The following is a 27,543-nucleotide window of genomic DNA, read 5'->3' as shown; positions in this document are numbered from 1 at the left end:
TTATAAGTTTATTCCATATCCATTCTGCAGCCGACAAAGCAAATGAGTAATTTGTTCTTTTGTGCTCCCCTCCACTACAGATTGATTCTGTTAACTTCCAAGTGGTATTCCAACTGAATATGCTGACAATGCATTACTTTGCTGTAAACAAATACTCTAAGACCATAAAGAGTGATATTGTTGAGGTTTGAGCTGACTGTAAAGTCAAAAAGTCAAAAAAACCCCAAATGGGCCCATACTCACTGAATTACTGCAGATTGGAAAGTTATTACCCATCAGCTAAGCTACCTGTGTTATGCTCTTTGACATAATTGAGCGTGATTAACCAGGACAGTACTTTGAGTTAAACATGTTTTACTTTGTTATAAAACAGATTAGCAATTTGCACACTAATAAAGAGCAAGAAGTAAGTATCTCTATAATGCTCTATCATTTTCCTATACCTTTAAATGCAATTACTATTTCAAAATTCTATACAATCTTCCTATAAAATAAGCATCACTTGGACAGCTCTTCAGGCTTAGTTTTTCTAGGCAAGATCTACAAAGCTGTAAATAGGTTAAAGTAAATTATGAAGATTAACTTTAAAAGTGCATTTGAATTGTAAAAAACATGCATAATGAATACATAAAATTTTACCATCAGACATTTTTAGTGCATATAACAGTACAACAACATCTCTACCTTGCTGTTGCCAAAACATATTCATGACGTGGGGACCAAGACACTGCCAGTACTTCTTGCCTGTGACCTAAAAATGATATGAGAAAGCTTATATGATTTTCTAGGAAAATATTTATACACACCATTTTACATAAATAACTAAAAGTAAAAGCAAATACTTAGTTCTATAGGATCCACCAATCCAGAACAATAATCTAAATTATCTAAACTGTAATACAAATTTGGATTTTGTGAAAACAAATTATTTTGGGCTAGAGGTTATTTCCCTTTCTTCCTCTTGCTCGAGCGGGATTGCAGTGAGATGAAAGTGATACATGGAGTATTACATGTGCATAACTTTTGATAACAAAGATGGTTTTACCTGTGCAAAACACATTCTAGCACAGTCACAGCTACTGAGTTTACTTTAAATACTGTTATTACATTTTGTATTAGCACTGGTGTTCTCACATGCAGATGGAAATTTCCATCAGTTTTTTCTTCAAATCCTTTCAAAATGTTTAATAAAAAGTATATTTACCTAATGTACTTAAGATTAAAACTTTATTCAGCTTACCCTCAAATACTCTGGTCCTGAATTTGGGATATTTCCCCCCCCAATTACGTCTCAAATATTAAGATATTAAGATAAATGTTGTCTTAGCAAATGTCATACCCAGTGCAGCTTACTGGTGAGTAAAATATATATATACACACACATACACACACACACACACTTTAAAAATTGGAATTTTTCAAACGTTAAACAAATACAGACAATAGGAAGTGTACAGGCTGCCCAGGGAAGTGGTGGAGTCCCCATCCCTGGAGGTATTTAAAAGACGTGTAGATGAGGCGCTTAGGGACATGGTTTAGTGGGCATGGTGGTGTTGGGTTGATGGTTGGACTCGATGATCTTAGAGGTCTTTTCCAACCTCAATGATTCTATGATTCTATGATTCTAAGGTGCCCTAAGTGCAAAGCTTACAGTCACGCTTCATGTAATAATAGAAACACATTGCTGAAAAATAAACCAAGTTATACAAATACATTTTTGCTATGCAGTTTAGAGTTATGTGAACCACCTTCTTTCTGTGTGGTGGGTTGACCCTGGCTGGATGCCAGGTGCCCACTAAGCTGCTCTATCACTCCCCTCCTCAGATGGACAGGGGAGAGAACATATAACAAAAGGCTCGTGGGTCGAGATAAGGACAGGGAGAGATCACTCACCAATTACCATCATGGGCAAAACAGACTCAACTTGGGGAAATTAATTTAATTTATTACCAATCAAATCAGAGTAGGATAATGAGAAATAAGAACAAATCTAAAAACACCTTCCCCCCACCCCTCCCTTCTTCCCGGGCTCAACTTCACTCCCCAATTCTCTACCTCCTCCCCCCGAGTGGCACAGGGGGACGGGGAATGGGGGTTGCAGTCAGTTCACATGTTGTCTCTGCTGCTCCTTCCTCCTCACACTCTTCCCCTGCTCCAGCGTGGGGTCCCTCCCACAGGAGACAGTCCTCCATGAACTTCTCCAACGTGGGTCCTTCCCATGGGCTGCAGTTCTTCACAAACTGCTCCAGCATGGGTCCTTTCCATGGGGTGCAGTCCTTCAGGAACAGACTGCTCCAGCATGGGTCCCCCATGGGGTCACAGGTCCTGCCAAGGAGCCTGCTCCAGCGTGGACCCTCCATGGGGTCACAGCTTCCTTCAGGTCACATCCACCTGCTCTGGCATGGGGTCCTCCACAGGCTGCAGGTGGCTATCTGCTCCACGGTGGACCTCCATGGGCTGCAGGGGGACAGCCTGCTTCACCATGGTCTTCACCACGGGTGGCAGGGGAATCTCTGCTCCGGTGCCTGGAGCACCTCCTCCCCCTCCTTCTTCACTGACCTTGGTGTCTGCAGAGTTGTTTCTCTCACATATTCTCACTCCTCTCTTCCGGCTGCTGTTGCGCAGCAGTTTTTTCCCCTTCTTAAATATGTTATCACAGAGGCGCTACCACTGTCGCTGATTGGCTCAGCCTTGGCCAGCAGCTGGTCCGTCTTGGAGCCAGCTGGCACTGGCTCTATCAGACATGGGGGAAGCGTCTGGCATCTTCTCACAGAAGCCACGCCTGTAGCCCCCCCTGCTACCAAAACCTTGCCACGCAAACCCAGTACATTCTGGTACATCTTCTAGTAGTTGGCTTTCCACTACCTGAAGTAATCAAAGGGCTGTGATGCCCAGGATAATGGAAAAATTCTCCATAATACAGGTACTACAGGATACACTTGGAAGGCTCAGGGCAGACACATTTATATGGATCCATTAAGTAAACTACAGCCAAGTATGACTTTTTAGCTGTATTTCAGCTGTCAGAGCCTATGTGAAAATACTCACATCTATTTTCAAGACACTATTTAGCACTTCAAGTTCTGTAAAGAATGATTAGATCAAGTTTAGTGAAGGACATAATCTGCGTCCACTTGTTCCTTTGATATTGTACTTGAGCTAACTGTACCAGACTGCGTGCAAAGACACAACCAGCTTGTGCCTGGAAAGCACTAACTCTTGTGTCAAAATTAAGAAGCCCTGCTTAAGCCAAACTGATTCTCTAGAGAACTATTTTTGTGTCTGCACTCTCTGTGCTCTCAGTTGTAGAAACAGAACATTGAGACACCCATTGTGGTTGATTCAGTTCGGGAGGACTTACTAGCTCAAGCTCTTCATCACACGAAAGCACCTAGGCTGCTTTTAGACTTGAGCTGGCCAGTGAAGAAATAGAGCTGCATTTGCACATTGCTGTGTCTCAGCTAACACTTCTCTACAGTTTCTAGATCAGATCTGGCTCTTGCCCTGCTGGTTTGAAGCATGAAGATTTACCTTGTGATTGCCTTCACTTAAGCATGTGTATATATACTCATCCCCCAACAAGTAAACATTAGAAAAAAGACATTAAGGGCAAATTCTCATTAAGTGCAAAAAGTAATGGATTACAGAACAATAAAAGCCTATGGCTTACTGAATTAGGTAATGCAAAGGATTAGATACTACCCTTCTATAGCAAGTAGTATCTTGCTTGTTATACAGAAACTTCTAAACAAATCCATGCAAGCACCTCCACAGGATATTCTGTTAAAAATAGTGAAGTTTTTTTTTGTTTTGGTGGGAGGTTTTTTTGTTTGTTCTTTGCTTGCTTGTTTTTTTAAAAAAAAAAACAACACAAAACGGCACCCCATATTGAATTTCCACGAACACAAAACCAATGCCAACACTTAACCATGTAATAAATAGTAATCACTATTGATTAGATCATGAAAATGCCCAAACATCTGTAATAACTGTTCATTAATTAATATTTGTATTCTCCAATTCATTAGCACTAGACTAACACCCAGAAGAAAATTTTTCCACTGTGTAACTTTCACAATTGGCACTAAATAAATTAGTCATGTTACTTACAAAGAATACACTGTATACAGTGTTTCTTTATAGGGCCTGCTTTACTCAAAGTAGTTATTGTTTAGCATTTGTTTCAGACTAAGAAGTACCCTGCAGAATGTGAGAACAGGATCCAGACTTCAAGTCACAGAGCTATACTTCGGGGCTTTTGGTACCAACTGTAACAAGAGAAACAAAGACAGTTAAAAAGCCCCAGCATTTAAGAAAACAACAACAAAAAAATCTTAGCAATGACAAAGAACTAGAAGAAAAAATGTTAGCTGCATAACAGTTCATTTAGTCAGAGCAACACATTCTATTAATAGATTTACATTTTTAGTCCAAGTAAATTTACCATATAACAAACAAAAAGTAAAAATTGGGGATAAACAGGACTACTTATGAAACTTAAAAATTAAAAATATCTCTTCTTTAAATAATTTTTGGCTAAATATAAATTGTTTACTTGTAAGCAATACACACCCCCCCATTTACACAATTTATTATGTTTGGATCTAATAACCTTCAAATGCTAACTATAGCTAGGAATTTTTATCTAGAAGGTGAATTGAATGATGCATTATTTCAGACGAACAAATGTGATATTCTCATCGACATCATCCGACTAATCAAAAATATTTTATTTTACCAACGACCTTTCAGTCTTATGAAGACTGAAATGATGTAAAAATAAGACAGGGGAAGGAAAAAAAAAACCAAAACAAAAAACAAAACAAAAAACAAAACAAAACAAAAAACCAAAATACCACCCTACTGAATATTACTTGCTTTTTACTATAACCCCAAAATACATAGGAAATTTCCTAAAAACACATACATACCTGCCATTAAACAATGCTTTGTAGCAACCGGAGACATGTGATGGCTATAGACTGTTCCCTCAAAGTGAAATGCACCTGTAGGCTGATAATAAAAAGATTAAATTAATCAGAGCACAAGTATGTTATCAGAATGTAAATCCGCATTAAGTATTTTTTCAAGTAACAGCTACAAATTAGAATAATACAAATATTACTATTTACATACTGTCGTGGTTTAACCTCAGTCGGCAACTAAGCACCACGCAGCTGCTCGCTCACTCCCCCCCCAGCCCTGGGTGGGATGGGGGAGAGAATTGGAAGAGCACAAGTTAGAAAAAACTCGTGGGTTGAGATAAAAACAGTTTAATAATTGAAATAAAATGATAATAATAATAATATGATAATAATAATAATAATAATACACAAAGCAAGTGATGCACAGTACAATTGCTCACCACCCGCCGACCGATGCCCAGCCAGTCCCCGAGCAGCGGCCCCCCCGGCCAGCTTTCCCCAGTTTATGTACTGAGCATGACGTCACATGGTATGGAATGTCCCTTTGGCCAGTTTGGCTGTGCCCCCTCCCAGCTTCTTGTGCACCTCCAGCCTTCTCAGCTGGTAGAGCATGGGAAACTGAAAAGTCCTTGGCTAGTGGAAGCATTACCTAGCAACAACTAAAACATCAGTGCGTTATCAAATTTGTTCTCATCCTAAATCCAAAACACAGCATTGTACCAGCTACTAGGAAGGAAATTAACTCTATCCCTGCCGAAACCAGGACAATATCCACCCCTTATTCTATACCATCTGTGTCATGCTCAAGTCTCATATTTTCCAGTACATTTTCATTAATGACCACCCCCCTTTTTTTCAAAATATATATATATACACACACACACACACACAGAGATATCATTCCCTTAGTCTGTGGGCCATCCCTCTAAAATGTTCGGTGAGTTCATTTAGTCCATGACTTCGGGCTCCATCTGTCATAATAATCTTTCAGGGCAGGAAAAATGGAGATGGTATGTGGTGTTGGATTGTTTCATATTGAAGTCAGTTCTGGTTCCATCATCACTGTGCTTTGCTCGGTTTCATCAAAGTTCATTCTTCATTAGTCTGGGTGATTCTTATTGTAATAACATTAGTATGGCATATAATATTATTAGTGTTATTAGTATATCTGTGTATTATTAGTATAACTATTATAACTATAATTAGTACTTAACATCACATAATACAGATCATTGGCTATTCTCACCCAAAACCAAATCCCCTTGAGGTACACATCGGACTTCCCCATCCTTCCGCATCACCCACCAAGTGCACCCAGGTCCTTGAGCAAAAACAATCCCACGGATGGGTTTGCCTCTGCCCGAGGCAGGAATAACCCAGACTGTCTTCCCCAGCATAGTTTTTATGTGCACTACAGGGACTTTATTCCCATCTACAGTACATAAAAGTTCTGACTGGGCAGGGACTGCTCGATTGGCAGATCCCCGAGTATTGACTAACCAGGTGGCCTTTGCTAAACGCGTATCCCAATGTTTGAATGTCCCGCCACCCATTGCTCTCAGCGTAGTCTTTAACAGTCCATTGTATCGTTCAATTTTCCCAGAGGCTGGTGCATGATAGGGGATGTGATATACCCACTCGATGCCATGCTCTTTGGCCCAGGTGTCGATGAGGTTGTTTCGGAAATGAGTCCTGTTGTCTGACTCAATTCCTTCTGGGGTGCCATGTCGCCATAGGACTTGCTTTTCAAGGCCCAGGATAGTGTTCCGGGCAGTGGCATGGGGCACGGGATATGTTTCCAGCCATCCGGTGGTTGCCTCCACCATTGTAAGCACGTGGGGCTTGCCTTGGCGGGTTTCTGGGAGTGTGATATAATCGATCTGCCAGGCCTCCCCATATTTATATTTCAGCCATCGTCCTCCATACCAGAGGGGCTTTAACCGCTTGGCTTGCTTGCTTGCAGCGCATGTTTTGCATTCATGGATAACCTGCGCAATAGTGTCCATGGTCAAGTCCACCCCTCGATCACGAGCCCATCTGTATGTTGCATCTCTTCCTTGGTGACCTGAGGTGTCATGGGCCCACCGAGCTAGAAATAACTCACCCTTCTGTTGCCAGTCCAGATCCACCTGAGCCACTTCAATCTTAGCAGCCTGATCCACCTGCTGGCTGTTTTGATGTTCTTCAGTGGCCCAACTCTTGGGTACGTGAGCATCTACGTGACGGACTTTTACAACCAGGTTCTCCACCTGGGCAGCAATATCTTGCCACAATGCGGCTGCCGAGATGGGTTTGCCTCTGCGCTGCCAGTGGTTCCGCTTCGATTGCTGCAACCACCCCCACAGGGCATTTGCCACCATCCCTGAGTCAGTATAGAGATAGAGCACTGGCCACTTTTCTCGGTCAGCAATGTCTAAAGCCAGCTGGATGGCCTTTACTTCTGCAAATTGGCTCGATTCACCTTCTCCTTCAGCAGTTTCTACAACTTGTCGCATAGGACTCCATACAGCAGCCTTCCACCTCCGATGCTTTCCCACAAGACGACAGGACCCATCAGTGAACAGGGCATATTGCTTCTCATTTTCTGGTAGTTCATTATACAGTGGGGCCTCCTCAGCACACATCACCTCCTCCTCTGGCGATATTCCAAAATCTTTGCCTTCTGGCCAATCCATGATCACTTCCAGGATTCCTGGGCGACTGGGGTTTCCTATTCGAGCCCGTTGTGTGATCAGTGCGACCCACTTACTCCACGTAGCATCAGTTGCATGATGTGTACAGGGGACCCTCCCTCTGAACATCCAGCCTAGCACCGGCAGTCGGGGTGCCAGGAGGAGCTGTGCTACAGTGCCGATCACTTCCGAAACAGCTCGAACCCCTTCATATGCTGCCAGTATCTCTGTTTCAGTTGGAGTATAGCGGGCCTCGGATCCTCTGTATCCCCGACTCCAAAACCCTAGGGATCGACCTCGAGTCTCCCCTGGTGCTTTCTGCCAGAGGCTCCAGGTAGGGCCGTTCTCCCCGGCTGCGGTGTAGAGCACATTTTTTACCTCTTGCCCTGCCCGGACTGGCCCCAGGGCTCCTGCATGAACTATCTCCTCTTTAATTTGTTCAAAGGCTTGTCATTGCTCAGGGCCCCATTTGAAATCGTTCTTCTTCCGGGTCACTTGATAGAGAGGGTTTACGATCAGACTGTAATTTGGAATATGCATTCTCCAAAAACCCACGACGCCTAAGAAGGCTTGTGTTTCCTTTTTGCTAGCTGGTGGAGACATGGCTGTTATTTTGTTGATCACATCCATTGGGATCTGACGACGTCCATCTTGCCATTTTATTCCTAAAAACTGGATCTCCTGTGCAGGTCCCTTGACCTTACTTTGTTTTATGGCAAAACCGGCCTTCAGCAGGATTTGGACTATTTCCTTCCCTTTCTCAAAAACTTCTCCTGCTGTGTTGCCCCACACGATGATGTCATCAATGTATTGCAGGTGTTCTGGAGCTCCACCCTGCTCCACTGCAGTCCATGGCAAATGGTGGGGCTGTGTTTCCACCCCTGGGGCAGTCGGTTCCAGGTGTACTGGACGCCCCTCCAAGTGAAAGCAAACTGTGGCCTGCACTCCGCTGCCAAAGGGATGGAGAAAATCGCATTAGCAATATCAACTGTGGCATACCACTTGGCTGCCTTTGACTCCAGTTCGTATTGAAGTTCTAGCATGTGTGGCACAGCGTTATCAACTTTGTTCTCATCCTAAATCCAAAACACAGCACTGTACCAGCTACTAGGAAGGAAATTAACTCTATCCCTGCCAAAACCAGGACACATACTAACAATAACTTTCCTGGTTAGAAACACAATCGTGCAAACACTGCAAAGTACCTAAGTCTGTTTGCAACACTAGAACAACTATGCCAGAGCTGGGAGATGACCCAAAAGAAAGTCCAAGAAAACTGGCTAATCAGAAGCACGAATGGAAAAGATTTAAGGATTATCAAAAATTTAAAAAGCTAGTAAGAAAAAACAGCAAACGAGAAGGTTACAATATGGAGAAAGAAGTCAACAGGAAAGAAGTATTTAGGCTATAATTTAGAAGCCCCTTGTCAATTCACAAACATCATATGCTCTCTTCCATTCCTTTAAAAAAAAAACCAAACCAAAAAAACCCCATCATACAAAATTATTTGCTCCCTTGTCAGTGTTAAAAATTAATGAAATATAATATTGGTTTTAATAACCAGTACAATGACTTTCAGGTACAATTGCTTTTGTTGTCTCAATTTAAAATATCGTATAGAAAAAAATAAACTTAAAACTAAGTTGTCTGTGTTTTCAAATACACCATTTGGTGACAGAACAGGTCAATCAATAATCTTCATGTAAACATTGTGTCTTGTAAGTGATGCTCACAGAACTACCTGGAAAGTGAACTGAACTTTGCATTTAGTGACTGCAAACATAGCTTCACATCTCACAAAAAAAAGAGGTCAAAATTTTTTCTCTATTGTATCCCTAGGATGACAGACCTCTTAATTCTTTCACTATGCACAAAACAACATTCAAATAGCATCAGTGTAAATCTATTAATACGTGCATACTGGAAACAGGATAAACTGCAGTCCAGAATTCATAGTTCAACAGTTAGATGCTAGGATTAATGAGTCAGAGCAACCTAAAAGCCTACAAAATCTGTTAACTTTAGTAAAGTCAGTTACATTGGTTAGCATTTTCTTAGTGGTTTCTCTCATTCTCCACCAATTTTTAGAAACTGTGTCTATAGTGCTTACAACAGCAGAATTTGGACTTAATGACCCAGTAAGTCCCTTCCAAACCCATATGACTATTGCTTTTAAATATAAAACACTTTTTCCTCTTTATTTCTAAATGCCAAGACAACCAGTCCTTCAAAAGCAGTATTTAGACCTTGGTTACTGAAAATAATTAGCCCTGCTGTACACTACCGTTGCTATACAAATAAACTAAATATTTAGTGGTTTGGGGTTTTTTTGTGAGACACAACAATCCCCCAGAATGAACTATAGCTTCAGACCAGTCCTTGGTAGGCAAATTTACATAGCATAAAATCAACTAGCTGTTCACATCAAAAGCAGAAAGGAACTGTCCCAAGGGTTCCAAGCTCTCTTACAGTTTAGGCATTCAGGTCTTCAGAAACAGACAGGTACACACCAAGGTATGCATGAATGCCAGAACTACGCCACCCTGCTGCTGTACCCGCAGTTCTAACAACTGGCTGGTTTTCATCCTTCTAGATGCTTGCTCCTGTTGAGCTCTGGGTGAACTGCAGATGTGCAATGAATGACATGTATAGAAAGAAGCCTGGAAGCTGTAGAAAGTCTCTCTTACTTGTAAAGTATTTGTATCCCATATTTTCAAGGTTTTATCAAATGAGCTGGATGTAAACATGCCAGTGTCATGAGGATACCATTGGACTGTCTCCACACTGAATCTATGTACATTCAGGATGGCTCCTAAAATGAAGGAAAATATTCCAGTTGGTTAGTCTTGATAATTGTCTTATAATTGTCTTGATACTTGATGACAAGTTGAAAATATAGCTTAAACTTTTTTTTTAAGTTGTACCTAAGTTTTCAAGAACTAGTTATTTTGGTGCCTCAATTTTCAATCAACCAATGTAAATTACTTTGAGAAGCCCTCATTTCAAGAAGCTACAGATCATTTACCTTTTCAAAATATGGTATCTATAGCATATCTCAAGTTAAGACACTCAGTCTGAGGCATAAAAGGCACCAACGTCTTTTGAAATTTTCAAATTCTAATGCTTAAAGATCTGTTTAAAGTGAGGGCCTAACACTACAAACCATTTATGGTTTTGGAATCCCACTGTCTTAGAATTGGATCCACTGAAAAATACAATGACATACGCAGTTCAAAAAATTTATTATTAGCCAATAATTACAGCTACACAGTTATTGGAAATTCAGATATACTGAAGTCACCAGATAGCAGTGGACTGAGTTACTGAGATTTAATTATTTTTGCATTCCGAAATTAAAGAACAACATCATCATGAAACTTTCAAATCAACTATGCATAGTAACAAAATGTAATATAATTAATAATATATTAATAGTGGTGAAAAGAAGGGACACCAGGGCCAATCTTGACAGCTCCAGGATATGATTCAACTGACCAGGCTCTGAACAATACAGGTAGTTCCACATACCTGCTAGGGCACTCATATCTGAGCTGGATCCACGTGGATCCAGCTTCAGGGCCCAATGCCATGCTCCCAGACTCAGAAGTACCATGCTGTTGTGGGTTAACCCTAGTAGGCAGCTAAGCACCACCACAGCCAGCTTACTCCCCCCCCAGTGGGATGGGGGAAAGAATCCAAATGGCAAAAGTGAGAAAACTCATGAGTTGAGATAAAGACAGTTTAATAAGTAAGAGGAAACAAAACAAAACAACCCACAAAAAAAAGAAAAACAAGTGATGCAAAAGCAATCACTCACTATAGGCTGACCAATGCCCAGCCAGACCCCAAGCAATGGCAGCCCCTGGAAAACTCCTCCCCCCCCCCCCCCCCCGTTTTATTGCTGCACATGACATTATATGGTATGGAATATCCCTTTGGTCAATTTGGGTCAGGTATCCCAGCTGTGTTCCCTCCCAGCCTCTTGTCCACCCCCAACCTACTCACTGAGGGGGCAGAGTGAGGAACGGAGAATGCCTTGACGCTATGCAAGCACTGTTCAGCAACAGCTAAAACATCAGTGTGTTATCAAGACTGCTTGGTCAGAAATCCAAAACATAGCACCATACAAGCTACTATGAAGAAAATTAACTCCATCCCAGCCAGTACACATGCGAAAATAGTCCAACTGTCTCCATCTGCAGCTAGTGAAGTACTCACAAAATTTCTTCACTTCAGCTCTTATCTTTGTATTGTTCTCTCAAGTGTCCTGGCCTCCAAAGTCATAACTATTGCAGGGATATCATTGTGTAAATGCAGATCCAGATCTTCTGTATAGATCGGGCACTACATCTAAGCTAATAAACCTTCCTGCTTACTTGGGTTGCTAGAAAGCACAGAAGATGTCTTTAAATAGAGTCATCCTGAAGCCAGCACTGACAATACTAAGCAAGAACTATTGAGCAACTGTTGAGCTTAGTAAAATAACTCCTGCATTGCTTATCTCCAAGCTATATCCTAGAACAGCTGGTTACTTTGCCACAGTGCTAAAAATCAACAGTTTTTGTACACTTATTCTTCAGGGGGTCAAGCTAAAAGTCTTCACTATCTGCAGTGCCAGGAAATCAAGCCTGGCTCAGTGTGAACTTACTCCTGCAGAGGCATTTGTATGCACTGTGCAGAAAAAAACATTCTAAACTCATGGAACTAATTACCCTGGTGCAGTAAATATAAGTGCACAACACTGGACTGTGTTCAGCACTGCACCAAAGCAATCAATTCTCCCATAATCCAGAGGGCTGAGGAATGAACTAAAAAACTCTTGAGTAGTTCTGCAGGAATCACCTTTGATCTGGCCAGGCTTAGTAGTGGCCACATGCCACTCAGCCTGGCTTCATGTCTCAGGGCTGTATGCTATTCCCAGTTCATTCTTGTTGTGGTTTAACCCCAGCCGGCAACTAAGCACCACACAGCCGCTCACTCGCTCCCCCCACAATGGGATGGGGGAGAGAATCAGAAGGGTAAAAGTGAGAAAACTCGTGGGTTGAGATAAAGACAGTTTAATAGGCAAAGCAAAAGCCGTGCATACAAGCAAAGCAAAACAAGGAATTCATTCACTCCTTCCCATCTGCAGGCAGGTGTTCAGCCATCTCCAGGAAAGCAGGGCTCCATCACGCATAACAGCTACTTGGGAAGACAAACACCATCACTCCGAATGTCCCCCCCTTCCTTCTTCTTCCCCCAGCTTTATATGCTGAGCATGACGTCATATGGTATGGAATATCCCTTTGGTCAGTTGGGGTCAGCTGTCCCAGCTGTGTCCCCTCCCAACTTCTCGTGCACCCCCAGCCTACTTGCTGGTGGGGTGGTGTGAGAAGCAGAGAAGGCCTTGACTCTGTGTAAGCACTGCTCAGCAATAACTGAAACATCTTTGTATTATCAGCACTGTTTTCCAGCACAAATCCAAAACATAGCCCCATACTAGCTACTAATTAACTCCATCCCAGCCAAAACCAGCACAATTCTACATGCAATATTTTCCCCCCGTTAATTAGGATATCCCAACTTTTTCTACCAAAGAAAAGTAGAGAATTAATTCTATGGATAGCAAGGTCACTGCCATTCATTCATCCTGGACAGGTTTCAAGTAAAGGAGACAACCTTCCACACAAGCATCAGCTAATAAACACACAAGCATCTAGATAATATATCTAGAAGCTGGTACTGTTCAGTTACTCTCAAATGCCAGTTTTTGCCACAGGACAGTGTGGATCATATGAAACCAGGTAAAGTTCAGTGTGCTGATTCCCAGTGGAACAAGGAAAACTTTAGAAAGTTCTTGGTTTTGCAATAGTGACCCTACATTCTAGGTGAGAAACACTGGATAAATCACAGTCTACCATTATCTCCTCTAATGTTCTAAACTACTGGACCCTCAGCAGGCCCAGTTCAGACTCTATTCAGAAATAGCCTCAAAGGGCCTCTAACAGGAGCTTATTCTTTAAGCAACTTCCAGACCAGAGTTGCCCTGTAAAATTGGAACACAGGCAAACCTTTGCAACACATCATTATCATGTTTCAAAGATCGGAGCCAGATAGTCAGATGGGAAGTGTTTCATACTGGCAATTATAAATTCATTTATGATGTCATGAACTCTGCATGGATAATATTCCAATATCTGAAGCTATATATCTGTAGCTAATTAGCTACAATAAGTATTTAAAGCATACTAGGAAGCTACATAAATACTTGGAATAAATAATTGAGGCAAAAAACCTACTGTGGTTACTTTAAGCAATAATGATAATAATCCTATCATTTAGAACATTGTGTCACACAAAATTAGATTCTACTAGTATGATTTATGCTCCTATTCAACTGATGATAAATAAAAGACGCATCCACACAAATTAATACCTAGTCAAGAAACAGACTTCCAACTAACTATGCTCATAAACAGAATTTTCAAGTATGGAATATTTCTACTGACCTAACTGAAGTAAGCGATGGCATGATTTTAGCACAGATTTGCCCGTTTTTATGCTGTGTGTTGTGAGCATGTATTTCTTCAGTTTGCTGTATCTGTTTCAGAATTCATTTTGGTTTTGAGATTTGGGGATGTATAGTCATTACTTGTTCTTAATTACAATTTTAATTTATTTTGTTCAAGCGGTCCTAGCCATCAACACTTACCAAATGCAGCTTACTTGTAGTAGATTCTGTTCCTACCCATTTGTTTTGATGCATGTTCTATTATCCTTTTTCTTTCTTATGGTCCAAGATACCATTTAGGCCTCTTATTGTTACAAATCTGTTCTGTTCTTGTCAATCTTACTCATGAAGCTCTTAGACCTCAAATAATTTGAAAACAGGGGAAAAATAAGGGGAAAATGTAGCTACTAATCTTTTAAAGAGTAGGATATATCTTATTATGAGCCTCAGATAAAGTCCTAACCTACTAGATAACCTTACTATCTAAACACAAGGAAAAAAACAGCTTTTGCTAGAAGACTTAATGCCCATAATGGACAAGTTTATACTGCCTGCAGGGAAAGTCTGACAAATCAATAAAGGCTTTGAGTTATATAGATTACACAAACAGTATGGCAGTACCCTGTTCTTCAGAAAAATATGTCCCATTTTTGTCAGTAACACATCTGTCTTCGTTCAAACATGTTCTTAAGAAGTTTTGTATTAATTACTTCTGCAACTGGTGAACACCTGGTGAACTTAAAACAGCTATTAATAAAGCTGGAAGCAGGGAGAGGGGAAATAAAACCAACAGCTGCAAATCTGTATTAGATTTTTTTCCAATCAGATGAACAGTGTTATGCAAAGATTATTTTCCTTTTGCTTAAACACATGAGTTTTCAAAGATACATATAATTATATATATTTTGGGGATACAAGGCATATTTCTACAACAGTCACAAAATTATTTTCTCATAGTTACTGGCATAAAGTCAGAAAATTTCATCATGAAATAATAGGAAAACTCAAGGGTGAGGAACTGACATGGAAAACATTTGGGTTTTTTTTCTAGTGTTAAAACACAAGATTGGAGTACTAACTCTGACTTTTTGAGGGGTCTACAGCAACACAAACCTCCCTACTTTAGTTTCCATATGAGCACAATTAATACCCTCCATTTTAACTTTCGAACTGCCAGAGATCTATTCAAACAATATCAGAGAGTCATTGTACATATATTGTAACTGTTAGAGTAGACAAAAAAGTAGAAAAACAAAGTAGCTCCTGCTACTTAGTAAATCACATAAATCCTCAAAGTTTCTTGCCTTTTTTTGCATGCCAAAAACCATAATGCATCATGCTAGCTTTCAAAAATTTCTGGCACTATTTTCTATGGTCTTTTTATCCTAGAAATAAGAATGTACATTATTTTGTGAATTTAATGCTAGTCACACAAGAAAGATCACTATGAACTTTTAATAGAATTTTTGAGTACCTACCTTCCCACAGAACAAAGTGCTTTACATGTATAACTTGGTTTTCTGCTCAAGTTTTCAAGGTTATAAAGTACAATAACACCATCCGACCCACCGGAAAACATGCTGAAAGTGTAAATAAAAGCACATAAGTTACAACACTTATGATCTCAATATGCTCAATATAATTGAGTGTTCAGCAAGAAAATAAATGCATAGTACCAAAACACAGTGAAGTACTCATATACATTTTTACCAAACTAAAGTATATACTTACTATCTTCCCTCAACAGGCTCAATATCAAGGGTGTTAATACCACACCCATGTAGTCTTTCCACATCTCTATCTTTATTTAATTCCAAACTTGGAACCCTTAAAACAACAAGAAAAAAAAAAGAAAAGCAGAGATATGAACAACAGAATTGTAGAATGTTACTACGCAGCTCTGAACAGCTCAAACCGTAGTTTCACCCTTCCTCAATGCATTTAACTCATCCCTGTTATTTTTTGCAAAACCAGACTTGCAGACATGATACAGGTCTGGAAATAAGTCCTGTGAAGTTGACAGAAAAAAATATTTTATTGTTTATGTTGTTTGTGGGGTAAGAGAGATGTAAAATAAGCTCAAAGCAATAGCAAAACTGCACTTGGGGCCAACATACAAAACAAAAACCAGAATGTAATTTAAAAATACAGAGTAAAATAAACATTAAGAAGCATTTGTTGTAGTTGCAACAAATACTATAGTTACTTTGAAGCTTCATCATGTACCATCCCTTCCAAGCTTCATCCTACTTGGAACTACGGAACAAATTACAGTATTTCCTTTTAGGAAACTGTGTTATGTTTTCTGTAATAATAAATAAAAACTATGCTATCCAAGACAAACTTTTCTGAGCTGCAATTAGTATCTAGTATATTTTCACTTAGTAGTAGCCTGTATCTTTAAATATACTAAAACTACATATTCCAAAGAGAGACAGATTCTGCTTTCTTAAACCACACAACCCGATATAAAATTAGCCTTACAAGATGACCAGTGCTTCCTACAGCACTATTTTGTAAAAGCCACTATCAACAAAAATGTAACTAAGTGGATAACTGAAAAGCTATAATGGCAGAGTGCCCCTATTCTGCTTCAGCTTGAGTGGCAAAAATCTTGATGCGAGAAGCGTAAATTGTTACAGGCAGACCCCAAACAGCACGTCCGTAGGCATGCTTCAAAAGCAGCAAGTCATTTAAGCTCTTTTAAAAAATGTGAAATATAATTATCCAAGAATTCACCTAGAATAAGAATTTTGACATGTACAAGATACCGAGTTAAAAATATTTGAGCTCAAGATTGAATTTTAGTGGCACAATAAATGCCCTTGAGGAAATGTTTTTAAATATATGACGTTAAAATGTAGTTATAAATACAATCTACTGAAGACTATAGATGATTTCTTTTTAAAGTAAAAAAGAAAACGTTTAGGAGAGGAAGTGTTAGGTACATAGTTGTCCAAGTAATGCAAATTCTGCTCGCTGTGCTTCCACTCTCAACTCTGAACACTACATGAGTGCTGAGGACACAGAAAGAACTCAGTCATGTTGTCAAAACGCACAACAGAAAGGAGCTTCCTGAATCACCAAAATTATATAATTTTCAATTTTAAACAGATTCTTTCATTTTACAATGATACAGTGTCCTGGTTTCGGCAGGGATAGAGTTAATTTCTTTTCTAGTAGCTCGTACAGTGTTTTGGATTTAGGATGAGAACAAAGTTGATAACGCACCGATGTTTTAGTTGTTGCTAGCTAATGCTTACACTAGCCAAGGACTTTTCAGTTTCCCATGTTCTACCGACTGAGAAGGCTGGAGGTGCACAAGAAGCTGGGAGGGGGCACAGCCAAACTGGCCAAAGGGACATTCCATACCATGTGACGTCATGCTCAATACATAAACTGGGGAAAGCTGGCCGGGGGGGCCACTGCTCGGGGACTGCTGGGCATCGGTCGGTGGGTGGTGAGCAATTGTACTGTGCATCACTTGCTTTGTGTATTATTATTATTATCATATTATTATTATCATTTTATTTCAATTATTAAACTGTTTTTATCTCAACCCACGAGTTTTTCTAACTTGTGCTCTTCCAATTCTCTCCCCCATCCCACCGGTGTCGGGGGGGAGTGAGCGAGCGGCTGCGTGGTGCTTAGTTGCCGACTGAAATTAAACCACGACATACAGCCACAAAAGCTGTATCATTGTATGGGTAAATCACCAACACAAATCCTTCCAGCTGATGGAGTTGTGTGAGCGACTGAACTGAGGTTAGCTTTATTGGATTTATCTTGAAATACAGCTGCAAAACTGATTCTCTGATAATGATCAAATATTATCACCTGCCAACAAGCTGAAGTTTTGTAAAGAGGGAGGACGAACTGATGCGTGCACACAAGCATCACATAAATCCTGTTTTTTCAAAAAGCAGAGTACAGCCGTATGCAAATTGAAACAGCTAGTGAATCATAGAATCATAGAATCATTTAGGTTGGAAAAGACCCTTAAGATCATCCAGTCCAACCATTAACCTAACAATACCAAGTCCACCACTAAACCATGTCCCCAAGTGCCACATCTACACCTCTTTTAAATACCTCCAGGGATGGTGACTCAACCACTTCCCTGGGCAGCCTGTTCCAATGCTTGACAACCCTTTCGGTGAAGAAATTTTTCCTCATGTCCAATCTAAACCTCCCCTGGTGCAACTTGAGGCCATTTCCTCTCGTCCTATCGCTTGTTACTTGGGAGAAGAGACCGACACCCACCTCGCTACAACCTCCTTTCAGGTAGTTGTAGAGAGCGATGAGGTCTCCCCTGAGCCTCCTTTTCTCCAGGCTAAACAACCCCAGTTCCCTCAGCCGCTCCTCATAAGACTTATTCTCTCTAGACCCTTCACCAGCTTCGTTGCCCTTCTCTGGACACGCTCCAGCACCTCTATGTCCTTCTTGTAGTGAGGGGCCCAAAACTGAACACAGTATTCGAGGTGCGGTCTCACCAGTGCTGAGTACAAAGGGACTCTGCTTACCAACATCCATATACTTTTACTTACCGTGCAAGCTGAATACATTCAGTAATCTGTGGCTTGTGCCAAATTTTTACAGCTTGGTCGCTACTCTTTAAAAGGGGATGTAATAGAAATGCTGGCACAAAGCTACATTACCCCTGGTAATTAAGACAAAGGAGCTGGAGATTAAAATACATCAACTTGCAGACTCTGGCCTCTTTTGAGCTGAAAGGGATTGTGTTCTCTTCAAGTGTTCTTGGATCCCTATAGATGTATTACCCTGGGTGCAGAGTTCACGAAGGAAATCTTTCTGTAGTAGCAAGGTATGGCATAACTTGAACTAGTAGTACAACTAACTAAATGTAGATGGGGAATTAAATGGAAATAAATTGTGTGAGCTAGAAGACAAGAAATTGATAATTTGTGATAGTTGCACATTGGAAGCCAAAGGCAAATACTATGTGATGCTTTGTTCAGATGTGTAAATTGCAAATGCAGGTCCTCTCTATAGATGTGTGAAGGAAGGAAATAAATCTTACCTACTTTTGTTTTAATTTAATATTTCTGATACAAGCCAGGATGCCATTGGCCTTCTTGGCCACCTGGGCACACTGCCGGCTCACGTTCAGCCGGCTGTCGACCAACACCCCCAGGTCCTTTTCCGACAGGCAGCTTTCCAGCCACTCTTCCCCAAGCCTGTAGCGCTGCATGGGGTTGTTGTGACCCAAGTGCGGGACCCGGCACTTAGCCTTGTTGAACCTCATACAGTTGGCCTCGGCCCATTGATCCAGCCTGTCCAGGTCCCTCTGCAGAGCCTTCCTACTCTCAAGCAGATCAACACTCCCGCCCAACTTGGTGTCGCCTGCAAACTTACTGAGGGTGCACTCGATCCCCTCGTCCAGATCATTGATAAAGGTATTAAACAGAACTGGCCCCAATACTGAGCCCTGGGGAACACCACTTGTGACCGGCCGCCAACTGGATTTAACTCCATTCACCACAACTCTCTGGGCCTGGCCGTCCAGCCAGTTTTTTACCCAGCAAAGAGTACGCCCGTCCAAGCCATGAGCAGCCAGTTTCTCCAGGAGAATGCTGTGGGAAACGGTGTCAAAGGCTTTACTAAAGTCCAGGTAAACAACATCCACAGCCTTTCCCTCATGTACTACGCAGGTCACCTTGTAAATAGAAGGAGATCAGGTTAGTCAAGCAGGACCTGCCTTTCATAAACCCATGCTGACTGGGCCTGATCACCTGGTTGTCCTGTACGAGCTTGAAGAATTGTGCTTGCCATGAATACTGCTAACCAATGCTTTTCCTTATTTTGTTGCTGTACTAGAATCCAAATAGCTCAGATGCTACTCTTCTACTGATTAAAGGATGTTTAGACTGTCATTCTGTTGATGAGATTGTGTTTTAAGAGTCTTTCAGAGATGAGTACTCTCTAGGACTGTATTTGAAGCTTGAAGGGCTGATCAGCAGGAGCTCACCAACAGTGTTGGGAGCTTTTGCTGAAATAGTAACAGTTGTAACCAAGCAAGGAAGTCATCCAAAGAACACCAACAGATATCTGCATACCAATCTTGAACAGATATGGAAACATTACAAGCAGGGCCGTGCACCCTGCTTGTAGGCCCACAGCCCAGGGAAGTGCTCTAGGTCTCTGCCAGGATGGTAGGCACTCGCCTCAGAGTTAAAACCAGTGTTTCTGGTTTGGTTTTTTTTTTTTCTGGAAAGCCCCTGAGATGTCTGACGCTTCCACCCAGTTGGAACTGGTAAGGAAGGAGACTTCAGTACAGATGGTAGGTTGCAATGAGTGCCCAGACCCTTCTCCTGGAGAAAAGGTAAGTACCTGCAAAAGATGTGCACAGGTTGATGATCTGTTGCGTCAGGTGGCTGAGTTGCAGGAAACAGTTAAAAGGCTGCGCAGTATTAGAGGGGCCGAGACGGAGATAGATAAGTGGTTTCAGAACCATGCTCCTGTGGCGGACACCACAGAGAATGAGGCACCTTGGACCCTGGTGACTCACAAAAGCAGGACTCTGCTTCAGTCCCCACCCTCCAGCATTACAACCAAAACCAGCTATGAAGCTTTAACAGCTGTAGACGCCCATGAGCAAGGTCTGCAAGGAGAAACTGTACCAGCAGCACACAGTGGATGCCACAAAAAGAAACGACGAGTGCTCGTAGTGGGTGACTCTCTGTTAAGGGGCACTGAGGCCCCCATCTGCCGGCCTGACAGGGAATCACGAGAGGTATGCTGCCTTCCGGGAGCTAAGGTCCAAGATGTTGCCGAGAGGGTGCCACAACTTGTCAAGAGCAGACTACTATCCGTTGCTACTCTTTCATGTGGGCACGAATGACACCGCAAGCCAGAACCTGGGCAGAATCAAGGAAGACAACAAAGCCCCGGGGGTGCAAGCGAAAAGTATTGGTGCCCAAGTTATCTTTTCTTCCATTTTACCAGTTAGAGGAAAGGGTGCAGCCAAAAATAGACGTATAATGCAAATCAACTTCTGGCTTCGTGGCTGGTGCCGTCGTGAGGGTTTTGGCTTTTATGACAATGGGACATTCTTCGATGACTATAGCCTGTTAGGGAGGGATGGGATCCACCTGTCTAGAAGAGGCAAAGGAATCTTTGGCAGCAGGCTGGTCAACTTGGTGAGGTGGGCTTTAAACTGAAGGACTTGGGGGGCAGGGTCCAAAGTGGCAATGCTCACGCCATTGCAACCAACTGGGGAATAAGCCAGGCCAACCAGAGCAGCGACAAATGTTCCTTAGCTGCCTCCCAAGATGAGAACCAGAAGACCAACCACCTCAAGTGTATGTATACCAATGCACACAGCCTGGGGAACAAACAGGAGGAACTGGAGCTCTGCACCCAGTCAGAAAGTCATGATATCATAGGAATAACTGAAACATGGTGGGACAACTCACACGACTGGAGGATTGCGATGGATGGCTATAGGCTGTTTTGTAAAGACAGGCAGGGAAGAAGAGGAGGAGGAGTTGCACTCTATGTTAAGGAAAACCTTGAATGTATAGAAGTCAACTATGGCGATTGTGGAAGCCCTATCAAATGCCTCTGGGTCAAGATCAGAGGGGTTGTCTCCAAGGGGGATCTTACAGTAGGCATCTGCTACCGACCTCCAAACCAAGACGATAAGGCCAATGAAGCAATATTTGCATCACTTAAGCAAGCTTCAGGTCAACAGAACCTGGTTCTTATGTGTGACTTCAACTACCCAGACATTTGTTGGAAGAACAATACAGCAGCTCACATGTCATCCATCAAGTTCCTGGAATGCGTAGAGGACTGCTTCCTCATACAAATGTTAGATGTGCCAACCAGGAATGAGGCACTGCTGGACTTGCTACTCACAAACCAAGAAAACCTGCTTTGTAATATCTCGGTTAGTGATAGCCTTGGCTGCAGTGATCACAATATTGTGGAGTTTGGGATCCTGCTGAGCACGCTGAAGGTTAGTACTAAGACAAAGGTTTTAGATTTTAGAAGAACAAACTTCAGCTCGCTCTGAGCTCAATTGGAAGGGATTCCGTGGGAAATTTCCATGGAGGATAAAGGAGGTAGCGAGTGCTGGGAGTTTTTCGAGAACACTCTCCTGGAAGCACAAAAACAGTTCATCCCCTTTAAAGGTAAGGGAAGTAGGCGGAGCAAGAGACCCCCTTGGCTTAACTGCGAGCTTCTGAGTCTGCTCAAAACCAAAAGAGAAGTGTACCAGAGATGGAAAAGTGGACGAATACCCGTTGAGAACTACAAGGGCATTGCCAGGGTGTGCAGAGATGCAGTTAGAAAAGCAAAAGCTCAGCTCGAATTGAAATTGGTCAGAGATGTCAAAAACTACAAGAAAGGGTTCTTCAGGTACGTAAACAACAAACAGAAACAGAAGGAAAATACTGGCCCACTCTTAAACAGGAGAGGTGAATTAGTCACCAACAACGCTGAAAAGGCAGAGGTTCTCAACACTTTCTTCACCTCTGTCTTTACCAGCACTGTTGGGCTCTGGGCTTTGGGAACAAAAATCCAGGTTGATGCAAACACAGACCCACCGTCAGTGAAGAAAGAGTTGCTATGTGAACTATTACAGGAGCCTGACCCCTACAAATCGATGGGCCCTGACAATATCCACCCGAGGGTGTTAAGAGAGCTGGTTGTCGTCGTTGCGAGGCCGCTCTCCATAATCTTTGAGAAGTCATGGAGATCGGGGGACATCCCAGAAGACTGGAAGAAGGCTAATATCACCCCCATCTACAAGAAGGGCTTAAAGGAGGATCCAGGAAATTATAGGCCTATCAGTCTTACTTCAGTCCCTGGGAAAGTTATGGAATGAATCCTCCTGGGGGCTATCACAAGTCAAATGAAGCACGTGACTGGGAAAAACCAGCACAGATTCACCAAGGGCAAATCGTGCTTGACAAACCTGATCGCCTTCTACGACAAAGTAACCCGCTCAGTTGATGTGGGGCGAGCGGTGGACATTGTCTACCTGGATTTCTCCAAGGCTTTCGATAGGGTTTCCCACAGCCTCCTCCTAGAGAAACTGATGCATTACAGTCTAGGCAAGTGGTCTGTGCAGCGGGTGGGGAACTGGCTGACAGGCCGCACCCAGAGGGTGGTGGTAAATAGCTCCTTTTCAAACTGGCAACCTGTCACAAGTGGGGTCTCCCAGGGATCGATATTGGGCCCAACGCTGTTTAATATCTTCATAAGTGATCTGGATGATGGGATCAAGTGTACCCTGATGAAGTTTGCTGATGATACCAAACTGAGTGGGGAAGTGGACACTTCGGAAGGGAGAGCCACCCTGCAGGAAGACCTGGATAGGCTGGAAGAGTGGGCTAACAAGAACCTTATGAAGTTCAACAAAGACAAATGTAAGGTCTTGCACCTGGGAAAACATAATCCAGGAGTGCAGCACGGGCTGGGATTTAACCAGCTGGGGAGCAGCTCTGTGGAAAGGGACACGGGGGTCCTGGTGGACAACAAGCTCAATATGAGTGAACAGTGTGCTGCTGCGGCAAAGCAAGCCAACAGGATGCTGGGTTGCATCAACAAGGGCATCACCAGCAGAGATAAAGAAGTCATTATCCCACTCTAGTCAGCACTTGTCAGGCCACACCTGGAATACTGTGTTCAGTTTTGGTCCCCGCTATACAAAAAAAGATGTGAACAGGCTGGAGAGGGTCCAGAGAAGGGCCACAAAGATGATCAAAGGACTGGGAAGCCTGCCATATGAGGAAAGGCTGAGAGAACTGGGTTTGTTCAGCCTTGAGAAAAGAAGGCTTAGGGGAGACCTTATCGCCATGTTCCAGTATTTAAAGGGTGGCTACAAAGAAGATGGAGACTCCCTTTTTACAAGGAATCATATGGAAAAGACGAGGGGTAATGGGTACAAGTTACTCCTGGGGAGATTCTGATTGGACACAAGAAGAAAATTTTTCACAATGAGAACAATCAGCCATTGGAATAATCTCCCCAGGGAAGTGGTGGATTCCCCAGCATTGGACACTTTTAAGATTAGGCTGGACAGGGTGCTGGGCAATCTTGTCTAGACCATGCTTTTGCCAAGAAAGGTTGGACCAGATGATCCTTGAGGTCCCTTCCAACCTGCTATTCTACGATTCTATGATTCCCCAAATCTTGTTTGCAAGCTTTGCTTTCCTAGAGAAATCTGTTTTGTCTGTGCACTTGTACTGGTGTTCTGAGTCACAACTGCCAAACTTGTCCTGAGTAGGCTCTGTTGCAAGTAGCCTGTATCCCACAGCTGTAACAGCACAGCACATTGCTGTGTTTGGCAGTAGGACTGGAGACAAAAGGGCCCTCTGTGGCCCTTCTCATTTTCCAGTTGGAGTTACTTTCAGATTTTGCTTACTGCTTATTGCAGAAAAAAATTGCTTTTTCTACCTAATCCTCTGAGCCAGAACAGTGTCCTTTGTGTAGCCAAGGCATTTCTGAATGTTTCTCTGCCTAGGTCTGTTCCGGAGAGCCATGCACGGGTCCTTGTGTAATGCTGGTGGTGACCTTCCAGGAGCAGTTTCCGAAGAGCAGAGAAATTCCTCCTCAGATGTGTATCATCACTTTCGCTGTGGCACAAGGTGAGAAGATGACACAGTCCTGCTCATCTGTCTATGGATGAGTTGTGCCAGGAGGATTCCCCCCTCTCTCTGTGGACATATGCTGCAGGTAACTGTACAGAAGTGAGTAGCTGTTGCTGGTTTTGCATGGTTTCTTGACACCATGAATCCACTGCAAGCTACTGTAGTATTGTCAAGTCAGCTCTGTTTCAACAGTTAAATGTGCTTTACCTACATGTTGAGCTCCATTTTTGTCATTTGAACTATAGTGAATTTGATAAATTCTTGCAAATGTGACAAAATCTATTTAGACAGGTGGGTTTATATGGAAAGTTCCCCATCTCAAGTAACAGTATTAAAATCATTAGGTCCTTACCATGAAAAATTGTTTTACTGTTATGCAGCTGAGACTGGTGCTAGGCAGGAGTGAAGGAAGGTACTCCAAAAGTACGGTAAAAAATGGTTATGGCAAAAGTAGAAGCAATAATTTTAGGTGTATGAAAAATGTCTTTAAAGGGGATGTTTAACAGAGTGTCATGGTGTCATATATATATATATGATATACACATGTGAATATAAATACACATTCTATTATATATGCATACATTTTAAAGCGTATATATAATGTGTATTTAGTACATATACATTACATACACATATATACTTATATAATATACTGTATATATAAATATATATAATGTATATACACACATATATACACATTATAGAAAATAGAGTTTTTCCGTGCTTCTCAAATGAAAACTGGTAGTGACACACCTCTTTGGAGTGTATCATCACTTAAATGCAGGCTGATCACAACTCAATCTATACCAGGAAGGAGAAGTAAATTACCTGCAAAAAGTGCATTGCACTCATTAGCCAAAAAAACCTTACTGAACGTAATGAGAAAACCAAAGCCAACACACTTGGCCAGCCTATTCCCAAACATCATAGAGTCATAGAATGGTTTGGGTTGGAAGGGACCTTCAAAGGTCATCTAGTCCAACCTCCCCCCTGCAATGAGCAGGGACAGCTTCAACTAGATCAGGTCGCTCAGAGCCCCGTCCAACCTGACCTTGAATGTTTCCAGGGATGGGGCATCTACCACCTCTCTGGGCAACCTGTTCCAGTGTTTCACCACCCTCAGCGTAAAAAATTTCTTCCTTATATCTAGTCTGAATCTACTCTCTTTTAGTTTAAAACCATTACCCCTTGTCCTATTGCTACAGGCCCTATTAAAAAGTCTGCCCCCCTCTTTCTTATAAGCCCCCTTTAAGTATTGAAAGGCCGCAATAAGGTCTCCCCGGAGCCTTCACTTCTCCAGGCCGAGCAACCCCAACTCTCTCAGCCTTTCCTCATAGGAGAGGTGTTCCATCCCCCTGATCATTTTTGTGGCCCTCTGTCCTGGTTTTGGCAGGGATAGAGTTAATTTCCTTCCTAGTAGTTGGTACAGTGCTGTTTTGGATTCAGAAGGAGAACAAAGTTGATAACACACCAATGTTTTAGTTGCTGCTAGGTAATGCTTACACTAGCCAAGGACTTTTCTGTTTCCCATGCTCTACCAACTGAGAAGGCTGCAGGTGCACAAGAAGCTGGGAGGGGGCACAGCCAAACTGGCCAAAGAAACATTCCATACCATGTGACGTCATGCTCAGTACATAAACTGGGGAAAGCTGGCCAGGGGGGCCGCTGCTCGGGGACTGGCTGGGCATCGGTCGGCGGGTGGTGAGCAATTGCACTGTGCATCACTTGCTTTGTGTATTATTATTATTATTTTATTATTGTTATTATTATTATTTTATTTCAATTATTAAACTGTTTTTATCTCAACCCACGAGTTTTTCTCACTTGTGCTCTTCCAATTCTCTCCCCCATCCCACCAGGGGGCAGGGGGGTGGGGGAGGAGTGAGCGAGCGGCTGTGTGGTGCTCAGTTGCCGGCTGAGGTTAAACCACGACAGTCCTTTTTGGCGCCCAACGTGGGGCACGAAGGCTTTGAGACAATAACAGATTAACCGGAGCATATTAAGGAATTTATATCTGTTAACAGTTGTGGGTCACAATGTTGGTTCCTCTGTTCTCGATATTGATTTGTCTAATCTGCATCGTGCTCGGTTTTTTGCTGTACATGTTAAAGATTGGTGTTGGTTTTTGCAGTTTGCTGTGGTCGGCAGTGATTGGTGATATTCCGCTTGGGAAGTTTATTTTTAAAACATTGACCTTGGTCTTAATTTGGTATCTGAATTTTGCAATGAAGCCATTACTGTACTATGGATACCACTTCGTGGAGACAACTAGCAATTACAGTAACTTTTCTGAGAGTTTTTTTACGGAGGAAATACAGAATGGCAGTGTCACTACCTTCTTCTGTGATGTTTCCTCCTTCATTACAGTAACTTTTCAATATCTTGAACAGCCTTGGTAGTTAAGATACTTCTATTGGTACTTCTTGGGAATATTGTTTCGGTTTTGTAGAGTTAATAAGCAATTTAAGAATATCATCCAGAGATCTGCCCCAAGGCTAGATAGTTATGAGTGGCAGGGTGTGTGGGATAATGGGCACCCCCAGTGATTTGGAACTTCACCCCTGAGCAAGTGCAATACGAAGAAAGTCTCTCTTCCTCCCTCGTCTCGGCTCTGGAGAAACTCTCCTGGGAGGTCCAGCAACTCAGAGAGGATAGGTCCTACTCTCCACCTGTACAGACCAATATCTCGGCTATTAGGAGTCAGCGTTCTTTTGCTCAAGAGAGAGGATATAAAGGGTATACACCACAGGGCACCCTATGGTTTTACCTGTGTGACCACGGAGAGGACATGAGGAAGTGGGATGGAAAACCTACCTCAGCCCTAGGGGCACGGGTAC

At 42.3% G+C, this 27,543-nt stretch overlaps 1 pseudogene across 1 annotated transcript in view; it reads right to left on the bottom strand.

Annotated features, from left to right (window-relative positions):
• The window catches only part of LOC143171931 (DNA excision repair protein ERCC-8-like), a 57,635-nt pseudogene that overhangs the window by 6,091 nt on the left and 24,001 nt on the right, over nucleotides 1–27,543 (bottom strand). The window contains exons 2-7 of the transcript XR_012997242.1: nucleotides 15,819–15,914; nucleotides 15,566–15,667; nucleotides 10,285–10,409; nucleotides 4,932–5,013; nucleotides 4,200–4,268; nucleotides 685–751 (exon numbers count right to left, since the gene is read on the bottom strand). The product of XR_012997242.1 is annotated as a DNA excision repair protein ERCC-8-like (transcript). The remainder of the gene's footprint in view (nucleotides 1–684; nucleotides 752–4,199; nucleotides 4,269–4,931; nucleotides 5,014–10,284; nucleotides 10,410–15,565; nucleotides 15,668–15,818; nucleotides 15,915–27,543) is intronic.

This window comes from Aptenodytes patagonicus, chromosome W, assembly GCF_965638725.1.
Source record: "Aptenodytes patagonicus chromosome W, bAptPat1.pri.cur, whole genome shotgun sequence".
Classification (NCBI taxonomy): domain Eukaryota; kingdom Metazoa; phylum Chordata; class Aves; order Sphenisciformes; family Spheniscidae; genus Aptenodytes; species Aptenodytes patagonicus.
This window is presented reverse-complemented; position numbering and strand designations above follow the sequence as displayed.